Genomic DNA, 10,022 nt, shown 5'->3' on the forward strand with positions numbered 1-10,022 from the left:
AACCTCTTTGCCATTTCTGCCATCTTACAAAAACCTTCTTCAAACAAACTCTGCAAAGTTCTTTCAGTCACAGACAGGATACCACTACAGTAACAGACTCTTTAGGGGCACCACTAACAAAGAAGTGTTCTTATATAAAATATACACACGGAAGATAAGCCTACATTATTTCCTCAGTAATGTCCAAAAAGCACACAAGCTCTGTGGATCACAAACTCAGGGCTTTGAGTGGGTCCTTGCTGACAGAAAAGAATCATCTTGTCTTGGAATAAAATGTTAAGTAAGCTACTAGATCTTCTGGCAGCTCAGAGAGACACCAAAGAGAAGCCACAGTCTCAGCAGCACATGGGGGCTGCAGCCCCAGCCCATAGTGGGGAGACCTTTTCTCCTGGGGGGCAGTAAACAGGACACTGCCTGTGCAAAAAGGAGCGTTTCCTACTCATCTCCTGTCTTTTATCTGCTGGGCGCTGGTGAATTAGTACTCCACTACCATTTTGCTTCTTGACAACTAAAGCGGCTGCTCACTTTTATTTTCCTGCTGTTTTTCCATATTTTTGCAACCCACCTCCTGGTCTCTGCGGCCTCCAATACAGCCGCTCAAGGAATCTGTACACAAGCGACGTGGCTCCTGACCATAACAGTAGTGTCCACAAGGCCCCACTGGAAAGGACAAACTTTGCTGATTTTCCTTTTTCTAGTCATAAAACGTTTAACAGTAATATGGTCTGAAAACAAAGACGATGCATTATAGCTTCACAGTCTTCAAAACACAAAAACATGACTAACAAGACCTCTCTTCCAAAAAAAACCCTCTTGAATTATACAGCAACTAGCGACAGGCTCATGTACTTGAATAGATGTATTATCTAGTATATTTCTGATACATTTTTCTAACTAAACTAGATTGTCAGTGAAGAAATTATGGACAACGAAATTATCTGTTAGTCCTTTGCCTTCCCTTCTCAAGCCCATTCTGGAGGCTGAAGAAAAAGCAAGCCAACTACCACCTATGCCTGTGCAAATTTACACCCAACCCACAATAATCAGGATTCTTGGGATGACCCTCACAACTCAAGGGAACTACTCTTGCAAGAAGCCAAGACTCACAGTGGCATAACTCTGTCAACAGTGGTGCACAAAAGCCCACATGAAGAGCAGGTCACTGCCTCAAACAATACACAAATTATCAGCATTACCTACGATATAAAAATGGAATGCACCCCAGCCACACCTGCCATTTTCCAACACCACCATCCAATCCTCCATCCCACAAAGAGTAAAATAAAACTGTTTTAAAGGTCAAAAAACCTCAACTAAAAACAATTGATATGGAACAGAATAACACACAATCTTCTGACTTCAGAACACTTTACATCTTTATTTTCCATTTGTGCACAGTCATTTCTTTCCCTTCTTGTCTCCATTCCAGGTACCTAAGGTGCATTTACCTCCATGGTCCATAAAAACTTCATTGTGAACAAAACACACAATATCAACGCTACAAACTACAGTTTAGCTGAAAGGGAGTGGGAGCCTCCACTTTCAGACATACTTGGAAGAGATCATCCACAGTATGCAAGTTTAGTGAGGCTTTTCTCATCTACATTCAGTCTTCAGGTTCCATCATTCCTAAACTAAGAAGAAAAGGAGTCACAAATGATCTCACCATCATGCAGTTATCACTAGCTTCACACAGAACTGTAGCAAAAAATATTTGGAGGCCTCATGAAAAATTCAGTATCTTTGTTACAAAGTAACACTTAAAAAATCCAGCAAAACAAGCAAAAGTATGTTTGCACTGCAAATGCCAACAAAAATTGGCAAGCAATTAAAATAAAAAAAAAAACCCAACTTTAAACTATGCTATTAGAGCTACACTTTTATAACCTGTAAAATATCAACAAGTTTGGTTTGTTTGGTTTTTTTTGCACCCTCGATAATAGCAACAACTCTTCCGGACTCATTTAAAGAAAATAGTACATTTCTATCTGTATATTTTAATTTTGGAAAAAATACAAAGATTTAGACTGGAAGAAGAACTTTTCTCCATGAGAATATAAGTGAAAACTGGAATTTATTTATTTATTTCTATACACTCAATATTCCTCCACAGAGAATCTATTTCAGGAAATGGATAGAACAGGACAAGGACATTGTTCATGTATCTGGAGACCAAGGTATAAAACTGAGAGAGACTAGCAAGTGAAATTAGTTGACAATAATCGCATGTATTTCTCAGAATACATAAGTACTTGGTCAGCAAGTCCTGACAATAATTTTGAAAGAGTAAAGAGAAAGGGCTGAATGAACTCAAAGCATGGTGTAAGCAGAAGGAAGAAAAATAATCTCCACTATAGCCTAGATGATACTTGAATTCTCAGATTCTAAAGTATTAAAACTTATGACCTTGGGTTTTCATAGGGTTTGGGTTGCTTTGGGTTTTTTGGGGTTTTGGGTTTTTTTATTAATTTCTAATTGCATCACACAGACATATGATGAATTTGTAAGTTTGTGTAATAAAAGTGTCAGCATATACTCTCAAATTTATTCATAGGCAGACTTTCCTCTCTGTGGGGTTTCACCCCCGGATTGGGGTGACCCCAAAAGATGGAAAAGTCCCTCCTCCAACCCGTGCCTTCGAAGAAAGACTCAGTAGTCTTCTGTTGTCCGGTCTCAAGGTTGTTTATTGTTGGTTATCTACAAGATTTTTCTCCTGAACTGCTGTGGCCCGTTCAGCAGGTCAGACAAAGGCACACTGCCCTCCCAGGAGGATGGTGCCATCTTTTATATCATATATTACGTACTACATGTTTATACTTTTTCCCCAATACCTACTATCTATATTGAATAGTGACTTTCTACTCTAAACCAATCTGTGAGTGCCAACACCACCAAAGACATGGAGGCTAGGAAGGAGAAAGAAAGAGGACAGGGCACACCCAAGTCCCTCCATCTTAGATCTCCTAACCCCCCTGTACAAAACTTGGACCCCTGCGTACAAGGCCTAAAACCCCCCTGTACAGCACTCAGAAATCCTACCCTTTACTTCGTGACTACTTCTACTACAATATCTAAACTTTTGTGACTTCTTGTTCTTCCTGCAAAGTTGGTAAACTGTTCCATGGGTCAGGTTCAAAGCCACAGGGGTCTCTGGCTGCATGCCAGGGTCTCAGATGCTTTTGACCTGGGTCTGGAACGTCCGAGAATGTCTGTGGGACATTCTGAGTTCCGACACCTCTCTACTCAATAAGTTTTATTTTTAAATGCAGTTTAGTATCTCCTACATAATCCATGAGGTAAAAATAGGTGACAAACTGCATTGTTTTTAATTGGAGTGATTTTCTTCAAAATCCGTCAGCCAGGCTCATTAGAGATCAATACTGACAGCAATGAAAAACTAAATCTGTTCACACACAGATGAATTACAGCATAGGCAGAGTAAGAGTAAAATTCTATAATAATTCTGACTTAACAAGCAAAATGTTCTTTCACTTTCCATGCCCATTCTTCAGTCCCAGGCTTCTCCACTGAGGCAGCCAATAAAGCAGCCAATTGTGATATGCCCACTATAAATCCTACCCAAGAGCAACAATATGTCTTACACAGCTCACTAAAAAAGCATCAAAATAGCAACTCTCAGTCAACACTACAGCAGATATATGTTCTCACTATGTCCCCTCATAGAAGCTCATGTGATCCATACTACCTTAGATTTATGGACAAATCAACACATTCTGTACATATTTTAATTAATTTGTTGACTATACTCTCCGCCCTTTCATTAATCCAATAAAGGTTTCCATGTAATGGGGATTGTTCTAGAAAAATACAAGTTTTCCTTTCCAAACAGAAAATAACTTCTTGAAGTTTAAAAACAAAGAGAAAAATGTAAATAGGATTTACTGAGGACATTGCATCTTAGCTGCAAAAAACAAATGCACATTCCAAAGAAGCTTCTTAATACCTAAGTAATGGGAGCACACTCACAAAAGGAGTAAGATTTACTATCAGTTGTAACTGCTAAAACGAGAGCAAAGGAAAAATAATATCTGTCAGTAACTGTATTAATGGGACATTGTTATGGAAGCCATTTAAGGAAATGCAAGACTTGGAATAGCATAATGATGAAGCTGCAGGAGGAAAAAAATGTGCATATTGTTAATATTCTGCGGTATAGCTTCAGACACTTAAATTAATGAACTAATTTCAAACTTCAAGATGTCAAGCACTTTGATGACGATACATTTTCCATAGGAATTGTTTCCATTATATATCCATAAAACCCTTAAATAAAATTTCCATTAGTCTTTAATTTGAATAACGTGCAATTTCCACAGAAAAAGATTGAAAAATCATAAACAGTTACAAAACACGGTGCAGCAAATCTACCACATTCAGGATCTATTTTTCAAACTATTCATCAACTTGAAATAATTCTATAAAATCGGCAAAAGTATTCCAGATACTCAGGAGAGGAAAGGCTCTTCTAGGTAATAGGTAAATTCAGGACTGAATGAAAGAAAATTAATTTCTTTCACTCATTTTTCCATCATATAAATGCTATTTCTGAATATTCACAACACTGACAAAATTGCTTTGTCTTAAAACTGTCTAAAAAATACCCTGGGTTTTTTGTCTTTTCTTTCCTTCTAATTCTGTATCCTAAATTGATTAAACCATACAACCTGTCATTTTTCATGTCAGATTTCTACTTGGTATGTTTTGAAAAGGCTGAGCTACTGAATCATTAAAACAGGGAGTGTTTGCATAATGTAAATACTGCTGACAAACTACTAACTGTAGAACCGGTAAGATGCCTTTGTAATATGTAACCACTGATGTAATATTAGAAATTATTCTTACTACTCTTAAGTTACCATTTCAGCAATACATATGACTGTTTAAAATGCTATTCCAACACAGAGCTGGAGTCCAGGAAAATGTATTTTATTCCCTGAAATCATAAAATATTATCAAAATATTATCTATAGTAAATACATGAAATATATGTTATCTAAGCTCCATTATCCTGACGGGTAAAAGCCAAAGAATACTTCTGTAAGGTTTAAATTCCCAAGAGAAGAAGAGCTCAGATCCTGTCTGCAAGCACACAATGGAATCACAGCTGACGATGCACATCTTTTTCTGGATGTCTCCATATGCTCAGGAGGGTTTTTCCCCTCCTCTCCCTCCCTATTTCTCCCTCTCCGCCTCCCTTGCTCCGAGCATTACATTGAAGAATTTGTCATTATCTGCTGCCAGAAGTATAAGAATGTTTTAACAACTAACAAAAATAAAGCAGTGCAGTGAACTTCACCTCATTTAAAAATAAAAATAGGGGATCCTGCCAGAGTAGCTGTCTGTAACTAAGTTAACTAACAGTAGAAAATGGGTGTATGAATGAATGCTGTTATATGCCTTCTATAAAGTAATTATCAATGTTACTCTGTTCTTAGTTTAAAATGCTGTGTCACACACCAGAGTATATACAGTAACAACACATTTAACCTCTGACCTCCAAAGCCAAACATGGACATAAATGAATATTGAGCATTTTAATGCCTATCAGAATACTGAAGAAATGTGTGGAATTTGTTAAATATACCTACTTGCATGCAATCTGCATTGTTTGGAGAGGCCAGCCACAGCAAATGTACAAAGAACTGAGCATGGCAAGAACAGTTTTAGCTCAGTGTTCCCTTTCTCCAATGCACAATCTATTAGTGCTCCGCAGACAAAGAGAGTTATGTTTATATTTAAATTTGGTAGCAGTCTTTGGTTAGTCTTTTCTTTCAAATGAACTGACAGCATCCTCAAGGCTTAGACCTCTTAAGCCTCTGCAATTCTGGTGTCAGGTGCTATAAAAACTCCAGCTGAGCGCAGAAGCCCAGATTTTGCCAATGAGACGGTGACATCAGCAACAAAGGCAAGGAGCAGAAGACAGTGGGCATTGTAGCAGCAGCTGGCTCGCTCACTGACTTTGTTCTTCCTGCTGCAAAATCTGGGCTCCCTGCAGATGGGCTAGCTCTTACTGGCTTTTTGGAGGACGGAGTGAAAAGTTGGGAATGCCAACACTACAGACGGTTTACATGCCTCTTTCAACAGAGCCTTTCAGCATTCTAATGAGCAAGCTACACCCTAAATGATTATAAAAACATAAACATTATTCTTAAGTAATTAATTTTTACTTCAGAGTCTCAGTTTAATGCAATACTCTACACTATATGTGAATAAATCCCTTACATTTTCTAATGTTTCCACCTGAAATAACCTTTATTTTCGCTCTCAAATAACACGATTCCAGTTTAAAAACTTAAACTGGTTCCAAAGTACAGTACCATTCTTGATGGCAATAAAGTATTCAAATGTCTTCAGTTTCAAATTTAGCACTGACACCACCAGGACACACAATGGGGAATTTACACACTTAGTAAAGAAGTGCCTTCAGACATAGCAGAGATACTGAAGAACCACATCAGACATGGATTCTCTCCCTAGTAAAGACCCCAAGCCTGAGAAAACACAAAGTTGAGAAATCTTCAGGTTTTATGCGAAATAAAAGAGTACAGTGACTAAAAAGATGAGGTGATTGCAGCACGTTTGACATACATTTATTGCATAATGCCCATGAAGATAAAAACATGTTAAAAATAATATGATTCTTCAAAATAACGCATGATGTTGAGAAAAGATGAACCTTTCTTCTTAAAGTTGTGCTCAATATTCTTGAAGGTTGAGTCCGTGACAAAGTATTTTCTTCAAGACTGTAGATAACCAAGATTTCCTATGAACATTAAGCTTCTCACATTTATGGATTAACCTTTTGGGGGCAATATACAACTTTCCTTATCTCATATGACACAACAGAGCCAACTTCTATGTCCAGTCCCCAAAGATCTGTTACCATAAATGCAAAAGTAAGGGGGACAAATGCATCAGTGTCCGTATGTGCTTGCATACACATCTGTAAGTGGAAATATGTGCAAACCTGGTATATCCTATTTGTGACACCACTGGTGACGTAAACAAACAAGTCTTCTGGAAAAAAGTAGGAGGCACCAAGAACCTACCCCAAGTGAGATAAAACAACCAGTTTCCATCCACACTAAGCTGTCTTTAAGCAAACAACCTCTGCTGTGGGGTGTAATAGTTTCGGTATGACATTAAAAATTATATACAACATGGGCATTTCTCAGAGAGCATCCAACACAGTGGACTGGCAGCTCCCTCCCTTCGGGCACTGCCAAAGGATTTCCCCACAGGAGGAGCCCACCAGGTGGCCCAACACTGCCACTGGGTTATAAGGAGCCAGGAAATTAACTGACTAGGGCTGTTTTTATAGTTCAGTACATAAAAAACCCAAAGGGATAAAATCCAAATGACTGCCTTCACCCACAATGGCAGAACAAAAACAAAAAAAATGCTGTAAGTACAAAGACTGGCAGTCTTAAATGCTTACTTATTTACAGTGGCAATAGAGCTCTGCTGTAAATGCCATAGCCAGGCACTATATGCTTAGTTTAAATTATACTTAAACATTATGGGTTGAATTCTAAAGCCTATTCACCTGCTTCTTACTACTCTGAGACAAAAAAACACCCCAAAAAACCAATTGATTATTGTCGAACAAGCAGGCTGTTCTCCTTTCACACGGAGACTCTCCTGGTGAAAGCTAAATTACAAGTATATTTACAGTGTCCCACATACACACACTTCAGACCGAAGTATACAGGCGAATTCAAACTAAGTATGTATCATGACATACAGACACCACGACTTCCCAGTGACCACCAGCAACCTCCTTGCCTTTTTTTTTTTTTTTTTAATTTCCCTCCCCCCCCCCCCCACCTTTTTCTGCCAGGCCCTCGGGCAGGTTTCCCACAAACTACACGGCCTGAATGCCCCTCTCCAGCAAGAGCAGAGCGCGGTCCCTGAGCTGGGGGGAACGCTCAGGCCCAAGCGGCGCCGAAGGAGCGAGGGGCAGCGAGGCAGGCGAGGGACACGGCTCCGGTTACGCCTGGGCCCGCAGCCTCGGAGCCGCGCGGTGCCCGCGGCGGCGCACACACCGCCCCCCGCGGAGGAGGGGAGGGGCCGCGCACCCGCCCTCCGCGGAGGCGGCGGGCACCTCCGCACCCCTCCCCCGCGCCTCACGCGTGGGGCTCCGCTCGCCGCGGAGCGCCCCGCCTGCAGCCGCCGCCCGCTGCGGGGAAGCGGGAGGGAGCGGAGCGGCACCCGCCCAGGGACCCCGGCCCCGCGCCCGGCCGGCTGCTCTGCTCTTCCCCCTCCTCCTGCCGCCGCTCCCCGCCCCGCGCACACACGCAGACACACGGCACTGCGGCGGCCGGGCCCCCACCCCTCCCCGGGCCGCGGGGAGGCGGCGGCCGGGCGCCCCGGGCTGCGCTCGCACGCAGCTGCGACGCCCCGCCGCCCGCCCCCGCGGCTCGGCCCGGCCCGGCGCTGCGCGCACGGGCAGGCACAACCCCCGCGCAGAAAGTTAGAGAAGTTGCCCGCTTCGCCCCCTCCTTCCCCTCGCGTCCCCTGAGAGCGCGGAGCGGCGGCGAGGCGCCCTGCGCAGGGGGAAGGGGAGAGGGCGCCCAGCGGCGCGGTCGCTGGCCGGCGCGGAAAGGGGGGCGGGCGGCTCGGCCCCGCGGACGGAGCGCGGAGCGGCCCGCGCCGCTGCGCACCCGGTCGTTGTCAGTCGGGGAAAGGGAGGCGGCGTCGCTCTGCCCCCCAAATCACCCCTTTTGTCATCGGGGAGAGACCCTCCCTCAAGTTTCGCTACCGCTGCGTGGTGGGGGTGAGGGGGAACGTCCTGAACAGTCCCTTCAAAATTGCACCCCGCTGCCCCATCATCCCCCAGCCCGGCCAGGGCAGTCCCTGACCCCCAGATCAGCCCCTCGCCTTCCCGGTTCCTCGCACTTTTCCCCCCCAGCCAGGGGCGCGGAGAGGCGGCACCCGACCTCCGCCTGGCCTGAGAGCAGGAAACCGGCCCCCTCGGCCCGGCAGGGTGGGGTGCCCTATCCCCCCCTCCCTCGCCGAACCAGGGGGACGTCCCGGAGAAGTAACCCCGCGCGCCCACCCCCCACCGCCGGGCGCGGGGGTGCGAGCACGATGCCCCGGCAAGGGGCGGCCCCGCGGTCCCTCTGCTCCCCACGGAGGGGCCGCAGCCCCCGCCCCGCTCCCCCCGCCGCCGGCGCGGGGGAAGCCGCCTCGCCGCGGCCGCGGTGCCGCCCGCCAACGCCGCCCCTCCGCGCACCGGCGCGGCCCCGGGCGTCCCCCCGGCGCTACACGGGGCGGCCGGGCAGGCGCGGGGGGCCCGGGCACACCCCCCGCCGCGCCGGGGCCGTGCGGGAGCCGTTACCGGGGTCAGTGCCGTCTCCCGCCGCTGCCGCCGGCGCTGACCTTCGCTTTGTAAGATGAAGCTGAAGCTGGGGCTGCGGCCGCCATGTTCCTTTTTAATAACTGCCTGCTTGTTTATTTCAATGGAGACCCTCCCACCGCTCGCCCTCCTCCTCCTCCTCCTCCCCTTCTACCCAGAGGAGGGCTGGACGGGGAGGAGGCAGGGGGAGGCACAAGTCACTCCCCCCTGCCCCCGGGCACGGCGGCAGCGGCCGGGCCCCGGGCGGGGGGAGGCCGGGCCGGGCGGGCGGCAGCGCGGCGCGGTCCGGGGGCCGCCACCGCCCCTCGGCGCTGCCGCTCGGCGGAGCGCGGGGCCGCCGGGCGCCCCGCCCGCAGGGACAATGGCAGCCGCCCCGCTCGCAGCCCTGCGCAGCGCTCGCGGGAGCCTCCTCCTCGGCACCCGAACCGGCGAGAAAGGGGAAGGGAAAAACAAAGTCCTTCGCTCTCGGAGGGAGAGACTTTGGCTGTGGCCCTTTGCTGTCCGTCCTTGGAGGAACCCCGCTCCCAGGCGGGACCGGAGAAGTCAGCCCTCTTACGGCTTTCAGTGGCCCATATTCACGAAAACAGGGAAGCGAGGCGGGGGGATACAGTCTTATTTCCTTTCTTTGCCTCCGGAAAAAAAA

The 10,022-nt window shown here is 46.4% G+C and overlaps 1 protein-coding gene across 2 annotated transcripts in view; it reads right to left on the minus strand.

Annotated features, from left to right (window-relative positions):
* The window catches only part of NCOA2 (nuclear receptor coactivator 2), a 190,624-nt gene extending 181,075 nt beyond the window's left edge, over nucleotides 1–9,549 (minus strand). The window contains exon 1 of one of the 2 annotated variants that reach the window (XM_038127371.1): nucleotides 9,362–9,513. The gene's annotated coding sequence lies outside the window, so the exon portion shown is untranslated. Of the gene's footprint in view, nucleotides 1–9,361 lie in introns of both variants that reach the window. The other variant, XM_038127372.1, reaches the window with a different exon arrangement.
* Between the last annotated feature and the right edge of the window lie 473 nt (nucleotides 9,550–10,022).

Source organism: Motacilla alba, chromosome 2, assembly GCF_015832195.1.
Source record: "Motacilla alba alba isolate MOTALB_02 chromosome 2, Motacilla_alba_V1.0_pri, whole genome shotgun sequence".
NCBI classification, from domain to species: Eukaryota; Metazoa; Chordata; class Aves; order Passeriformes; family Motacillidae; genus Motacilla; species Motacilla alba.